This window comes from Aotus nancymaae, unplaced genomic scaffold, assembly GCF_030222135.1.
Source record: "Aotus nancymaae isolate 86718 unplaced genomic scaffold, 86718_ANA_hifiasm-v0.15.2.pri h1tg000064l_1, whole genome shotgun sequence".
NCBI lineage: Eukaryota > Metazoa > Chordata > Mammalia > Primates > Aotidae > Aotus > Aotus nancymaae.
In genome coordinates, this window is record NW_026988479.1 from 11,007,227 (window position 1) to 11,015,385 (window position 8,159).

General features: G+C 37.5%; 1 pseudogene; it reads left to right on the forward strand.

Annotated features, from left to right (window-relative positions):
• Positions 1 to 233: 233 nt before the first annotated feature.
• On the forward strand, positions 234 to 7,444 carry LOC110569597 (cTAGE family member 15-like; annotated as a pseudogene).
• Positions 7,445 to 8,159: the final 715 nt, after the last annotated feature.

Sequence of the window (8,159 nt, forward strand, 5' to 3'; positions counted from 1 at the left end):
TCCCTTCTTGCTGTTGTAATCCTTGGGAAAGTGGTTTCATGAATATGAAATGAGAGCAAAAAAAAAAAACAGATGAAGAATTTTAAAGGCTTTTCCAACCAACTGTGTAGTCTAATCTGAAATATATTTCCTTTCCCATGAAAAAAATGGAGTAGAAATTGTTTCCTGCGGCCATCACCTAAGGGACCTGAGAACCTCTGGCTCTTCCATTCCCTTTTCGCCTTCCTAGGCCCATGCTTTTCAAGTACGAGTGCCTGGAGGTGAGCCAGGCAATACAAGAAGCCACAGGATAAACATGGTGACATAGGACATCAGTGTCTCCTTAGGATCTGGGAATAGGGGAATAGGAAAAGGAAGAACTATTATATATATCAAATGTCTTTTATATCTGCTAATTAATATTTAATCTGTTTTTAAGTTGAGATTTAATTAACAAACCATAAAATCCATTCCTTAAGTTGTACAATTCACTGGTTTTTAAGTATATTCATGAAGTCATGCAACCATTATCACTATCTAATTGCAGAACACTTTCGTCACCCCTAAATGAAAAACCATGCAAGTTAGTAGCCGTTCCCCATTCTCCACTTTCCTGGCACCTGACAACTATTAATCTACTTTTCTCTGCATGAATTTGCCTATTCTAGACATTTCATATAAATGGAATGCTACAATAGGTGACCTTTTGTGCCCAGCTTCTTTCACCTAGTATAATGTCTTCAAGGTTCATCCATGTATCAGTACTTGATTCTTTTTTCATGACTGAATAATACCATTGAATGGATATACTAACATGTTCATTCATTCATCAGTTGATGGACATTCTCCACTCTGGGGTCATTATTAATAATACTGCTATGAACATTTGTGTACAAGTTTTGTATGGGCATATGTTTTCATTTCTCTTGGATATATACCTAGAAGTGAAATTGCTGAGTCATATGGTAACTCTATGTTGGACGTTCTGAGGAACTGTCAAGTTATTTTCCAAATCAATTACATTTGCACTAGCAATGTATAAGAGTTCCAATTTCTCCACATTCTCACCAATATTTGTTATTACGAGTATTTTCAATTACGATGATCCTAGTGGGCGTAAAATGGTATCTCATTAATTTGAATTTATTTAATTGCTAAGGATATTGAGCATCTTTAATCATGCTCATTAACCATTTATTTATCTTTATTGGAGAAATGTCTATTTAAATCCTTTGCCCAGGTTTTAATTGGGCTACTTATCTTTTTATTGTTGAGTTGTAAGAATTCTTTATACATACTAGTTACTAGACCTTTGTCAGTTATATAATTAGCAAATATCTTATTCTATTATATGGTTTTCATTTTCACTTTCTCGATAATGTCCTTTGAAGCACACAAGTTTTCTAATTTTGATGTAGCTTTATTATGTGTTTTTTCCTTTGAGTGCTTGTGTTTTAGCTGTCATATCTAAGAAAACATTGTCTAATCCAAGGTCATAGGATATTTTTTAGGTTCATTGAGGTATAATTTACAAACACAAAACTGCACATACTTAATATATGTATTTTGTTGAGTTTGAACATGCATACACATGTGATACAATTTAGTACAATCAAGGTACTAAACATATTCATAACTTTCAAAACTTTTCTTGTATCTTTTATGTGCATGGTTTTTGTTTATTATTATTTTTGTGTATAGTAAGAACACAACATGAGATCTATCCTCCTAACATGTTTTTCAGTACACAATGCCATATATTAACTATAGGTACTATGTTGTACAGCAGATCTCCAGAACTTTTTCATCTTTCATGACTGAAGCTTTATACCCATTGAGCAACAATTGCCTATTTTCAGCTCATTCAAGACCCTGGTAATCACAATTCTGTTTTCCTCTTCTGGGTGTTTGGCTATTTGAAATATCTCATATAAGTGGAATCACCTAGTGTTTATCCTTCTGTGACTGTCTTATTTCACTTAGCTTAATGTCCTCTACATTCATTCATGTTACTGCAAATGGAAGGATTTTCTTCTTTTTGTAGGGTGGAATGATATTCCATGGTATGCATATGCCCCCACTTTCTTTATCCATTCATCTGTTGACAGACGTTTAGTTTGTTTACATATCTTGGCTATTGTGAATAATGCTACGGTGAACATGAGAATGCAAATAGTGCTTCCAGATCGTGATTTCAATTCTCTTGGATATATACACCCAGAAGTAGGATTGCTAGATCACAAGGTAGTTCTATTTTTAATTTTTTAAGGAGCCTCTATACTGTTTTCCATAGTGGCTGCATCATTCTCTACATTCCCACAACATGGTAAAAATGGTTTCAATTTCTCAGTGTTCTCACCAACACCTGTGACATGGTTTGGCTCTGTGTCCCCATCCAAATCTCATCTTGTAGCTTCCATAATTCCTGTGTATGGTGGGAGGGACCCAGTGGGAGATAATTGAATCATGGGGTGGGTTTTTCCCACACTGTTCTCATGATAGTGAATAAGTCTCATGAAATCTGATGGTTTTAAAAAAGCGAGTTTCCCTACAGAAGCTCTCTCTTCTCTTGTCTGCTGCCATGTGAGATGTGTCTTTCACCTTCTGCCATGATTGTGAGGCCTCCTTAGCAATGTAGAAAATTGTGAGTCCATTAAATCTCTTTCTTTTGTAAATTTCCCAGTCTCAGGTATGTCTTTATCAGCAGCGTGAAAATGGACTAATACAACTTGTTATCATTTGGCTTTTTTCTTAATAGTAACCATTCTAAGAAGTGATATTTCATTGTGATTTTTGATCTGCATTTACCTGATTAGTGATATTGAGCACCCTTTCAGATACCCATTGGCTGTTTGTATGTCTTCTCTGGAAAAATGTCTTTTTTTATAGACAGCAGGCACTACATTTACCATCAGAAATCTTCATTTTGTATCTTTCTTTAAAATTTTTATTTTTTATTAAAATTGCATGTATTTAAGGTGTGTGACATGATATTCTGATATACATATACACAGTAAACCAAATATTACAGTTAAGCTACTTAATGTATTCTTGTCATCACACAATTACCTTTTTTTGTGGTAAGAACACTTATCATCTACTCTCTTAGCAAATGTCAAGAAAGGTTATTAAGATTTATGCCTATGGTTTCTCATAGGAGTTTTAGAGTTTTATCTCTTGTGTTTAGGTATTTGATCCATTTTGAGTTAATTTTTGTATATAGTGTAAAGTAGGAGTCCAAATTCATGTATAGACATGAATATCCAGTTTCCCTAGCACAACTTGTTTAAAAAGATTTGTTAAAAAAGGGTGCAAAGATAATTTAATGAGAAAAAGAGTCTTATCCAGCAGAGAGAAGTGAGTACTAAAAAAGAGGTTAAAAAATAACCCCTTAAAATGTGAAAATTCAATTTCCACAACACATGAATTCTTAAAAAAGGCAACTTAAAAATCCCCACCAAGCAGAAGATGAATGAAAATGAAAATGAAAAGAATCTGAACAATATTTACTTGGGTTTATCAAAGAGCCAAAGGGGAAAAAAAATTTGAAAAGAACAAGAAATAGGGACATCCAAGAAGCCAAAATTACATATGTAAGAGAAAAAAATATCAAAATTAAAACAAATATCTTGGAAATGACAAATATGGTCAATATAATTAAAATTAAAAAGAAATCTCAATTGATAAAATAAAAATTATATTAGGCTAATGAAAGTGAGGATGCATAAATATGCTAATTCATTAATAAGAAATTAATCAGTTAGAGACAGTAAGATATAAAAACAGGAGAACACTTGTGAAACTTGGAGGATAAACTAATAGACTTAACAGGATTTTAGCTAATAAATGTTGACAAATGGCCAAGAAGAGAAAGACGTGGTAGAAAAGTAACACTCAAAGTGCTAATGACACAGAGTTTACTAGAAATGAAGAAAGAAGCGTCTTTAGATGGGAAGTTAGCTGTAAGTGTTGATAATAATAAAATTAAGTCAGCTACCAAAGTAAAACTGCAGAGCATCATGAAAAAGGGAAAATCTTAAGTTGCTGCCAGAAGTAGTACACACTATTTACAGAGGGAGGACAATGGTATCTAATCAGGCTTCTTATCAGCAAGGAGAGTAAAATCTTCAGACTACTAAGGAAATGTATAATTCTATAACTGACTGAATTATTAAAGATGGAGGGAAATGATTGTTTTAGAAATATAAAGGCAGTGACAGTATATCTATATATTCTCACTAATAAAAAGAACATAAAGTAATGGAACAGTTTCAAACTTAGAATAGTGGCTTCAAATGCCTGAAATTCAAATTAATGAATTTTATGTTTTACGTTGTAACTCTTGTTTCAGTTTTATCAAACAATATGCTTATTTTGTAGGATGCATTCTGATGTTTTGTTTTAACTAAACATACCATAGAGATTTTTTTAAAAAGCAAACATTGCTTAATGTAAGTTCAAATGATGTTCCTGCATTCAGTGAGCAATTAAGAAATGTGATTAGGCTGAGAGCAGTGGCTCATGCCTATAATCCCAGCACTCTGGGGAGCCGAGGTGGGCGGATCACTTGAGGCCAGGAGTTTGAGACCAGCCTGGCCAAAATGGCAAAACCTGTCTTTACTAAAAATACAGAAATTAGCCAGGCCTGTTGGTGCATGCCTGTAATCCCAGATACTCAGGAGGCTGAGACATGAGAATTGGTTAAACCTGGGAGCCAGAGGTTGCAGTGAGCCAAGATTGCACCACCACACTCCAGCCTGGGTGACAAAGCAAGACTCTGTCCAAAATAAATAAATAAATGTGATTTTTAAAAAGCTACTCTTAAACTAGTAATAAAAACAAAGTATGCACAAAATATTAACATGGAAAATTACAAAATGTTTGTGAAGGACACAAAAGATAATCTTAAAAGGGGGAAAATGTTACTTTCATGATGCAAAAAGTCAATTTCCATAGCTATGGAAATTTGTCCCAAATCATCTGTAAATATAATGCAATTCAAAATGCCAAAATATCTCAGTGTGGTGGCACACACCTGTAGTCCTAGCTACTTGGAAGGCTGAGGTGGGAGGAGCTCTTGAGTCCAAGGTTTTGAGGCTGTAGTGAGCTATGCACCACTGCACTCTAGCCTGGGTGACAGAGTGAGATCCTGTTTCTAAAAATAAAAAATAGCCAAAATGATTTTGTAAATGAAACTTCACATGTTGATAGTAGAATTCACATAGAAGAGCAAAATGTCAATAATGGCCAAGGCAATTTTGAAGAAATATAAATTTGCAGTCTCTCCTTGACAAATGTTTTTATTATTAAAAAGCTAAAGGAATTAACACAATATGCTATTACCAATAAAAAACAGTTAAATGGGTTCAGGCCCGGACCTGCGCTGCCTCAAGATGTGAAGTGTAACAAGGGGGTCGGGGTGGGCAGCGTGGGCCTGTGAGACCTGTGGGTGTCCGCATCCCTCAGCTCCCCCCGCAGCTGGATCCACAGTGGTCTGCTCCGGTTGATGCATGTGGATTCGGGTTCCAGACTAAAGGCTATCTGTTCTCCAGTGCCCTCCACCGCCCCACCCCCGCCTCCCCGCCCCTTGTCCACAGCTCCCCCCGCAGCCGGCTCCGCAGTGGTCTGCTCCGGTTCCAGACTGAAGGCTGCTTATTCCAGGTGCTTATTGTGACGCCAACAGGCTGGGGTTACTGCGGCGACCACCAGAACAGCCTTGGCGCTGTGTAGGAGCCCGGAGCTACTCCTCAGCCCTACCTGGGGCTGCTCATGGAGAAGCTACACAGGATTGTGGCAGCACTGCTGTAAGTATGGTATCCAGTTCTAATGGTTTTCCATGGGAATTAGTGATATGGGCGGGTGTTACTGGATTTTGTGCTAGTCCTCTTTTTTTGTGGAGAAGTTTTAGATCAGTTAGGAGTCGGCTATATGTGGGAAGAGAGAAAAAGCTTGCTGTAGTGCTTTGTGAACAAATTAAGGGAAAATGTAAACTACTTGAGAAATTTAGTTTTGTACAAAAAAGCTATGAAGGCTATGAACGAGTATCTTTAAAGGATGGCAGCGTTGACAAGGGGGCAGCAGAAGCACAAAGTTTGGAGGCAGCCTGTGAAAAGCTGAGCAGGTCCGTTTCTGAAATGGAGGATGAAATACTGCATCTAAAAAAAGAGTTAAAAGGAGAAATATGAACATTCCAGACAATATCAGTTGATGGCAGATATTTCAGAAATGAGACAGTCTCTACAAGATCTGTCAAAATCCCTCAAATCACAAATAGTTGAAGCCAAAATGCCCTTCAAGATGTTTCAAATGAAGCAGAACAACTGAAGATGGCGATAAAAGATGCTTTGGAAGAAAATTCTCAACTTCAGGAAAGCCAGAAACATCTTTTGCAAGAAGCTGAAGCATGAAAAGAACGAGTGAACTTAATAAACAGAAAATAATATTTGAAGACTCCAAAGTACACACAGAACAAGTTCTAAATGACAAAGATGAGCGCATCAAGTCTCTGACTAAACACTCGCTGGAGATGAAATATTGGGCTGCTATGCTTGGAGAAGACATAATGGATGATCATAACTTCAAAGTAGAAATGAACAGTGAATCAGAAAATGACGCTGACTTAGCTGATCCTCCAAAAGGAGCTTTGAAGAAAGTGATTCATGCTGCGAAGTTAAATGCTTCTTTAAAAATTTTAGAAGGAGAAAGAAACCAAATTGATATTCAGTTGTCTGAAATTGATAAAACGAAGAAGGAACTTATGGGGCATATTAAACATCTTCAGTCTGCACAAGCATCTTTGCAGTCAGAAAATGCATATTTTGAACGTGAGAATCAGAAACTTCAACAGAAACTTGAAGTAATGACTGAATTACATCAAGAAACTACAGTCAGACTTTACAACACATTAACTGTAGAAGAAAATTACCAGGTAGAGAGACAAGAGAAACTTTCTAAACAAGATAAAAAGATCAACTATACCACTGACCAGCTGGAGAAGTATAGAAAGCAAGCCAAACATCTTGAAGAAGAGTTGGAAAGAAGGATTCTTTCTTATCAAGAGCAGATTTTACTCAATTAAAAAAAAAAAAAGCACATGACAATTGGCAGCTCAAACGGCTGAAATCAATCTCAATGGCTTAAGGAAAGAAAATGCTAAGTACAGACACAAATTGACACAGAGATTAAATTCAAATTTTTATACAAAGATCCTTCTGTAGTTGATGTTCCAAACACAGGATTTGGCAGAGAGCATTACACATACGTTACCGATATGAGAAGAGGAACTCCTTTTCCCCCACCTTCTCCAGGAACCCCGTTTGGAGTTTCTCCACCTGATATTCCACCAAGCAATTTCCCAGGTCCACCACATGCTCCATTTGCAGTGAGGAATGCCTATCCACCCAGGGGTTTTCCTCCTTATCTTCCACCCAGACCTGGATTTTTTCCCCCAACCCCCAAATATTGAAGGTAAAAGCAAGTTCCTTTCAGGGTTGATTCCATCTTCTAATGACCCTGCTACTGAACAAAAATAATTCTGATTGATCTCAAGCTCCCTTCAAGATGCTTCTGCCTTCTGACGAGCCTGCTATTGAACATCCAAAACAACAGCAAGACAGCCGGCAGTCCTTGTGTTCTCCTCCAAACTAGTTGTTACTGACCTTGAGTCTCCATCAAGATTGATTCCAACTTAGAGTGAGCCTTCCACTGCACATCTGACATCACAACAACAAAGCTGGCGGTCTTTGTGTTCTCCTCCTAAGTATTTGTGACTGATCTCAAGTTCCCATCAGGGTTGACTTTGCCTTCAAGTGAGCCTACCGCTGAACATCCAGCACCACTGCAAGAAAGCTGGTGGTCTTTGTATTCTCTTCCAGTGTAGTTGTGACTGATCTCAAGTGTCCATAGGGTTCATTCCACATTCAAGTGAGCCTGCCGCTGAACGTCTGGCACCAGGGGAAGAAAGCGGATGGTCCTTCTGTTCTCCTCTCAGGCAGTTGTGACTGATCTCGAGTCCCCGTGAGCGTTGACTCCACCTTCAAGTGAGCCTGCCACTGAACATCTGGCACCACAGCATGAAAGCTGGTGGTCTTTGTGTTCTCCTCCCAAGTAGTTGTGACTGATCTTGAATCCCTGTCAGGGTTGACTCTGCCTTCCAATGAGCCTGCCACTGAATATCCAGC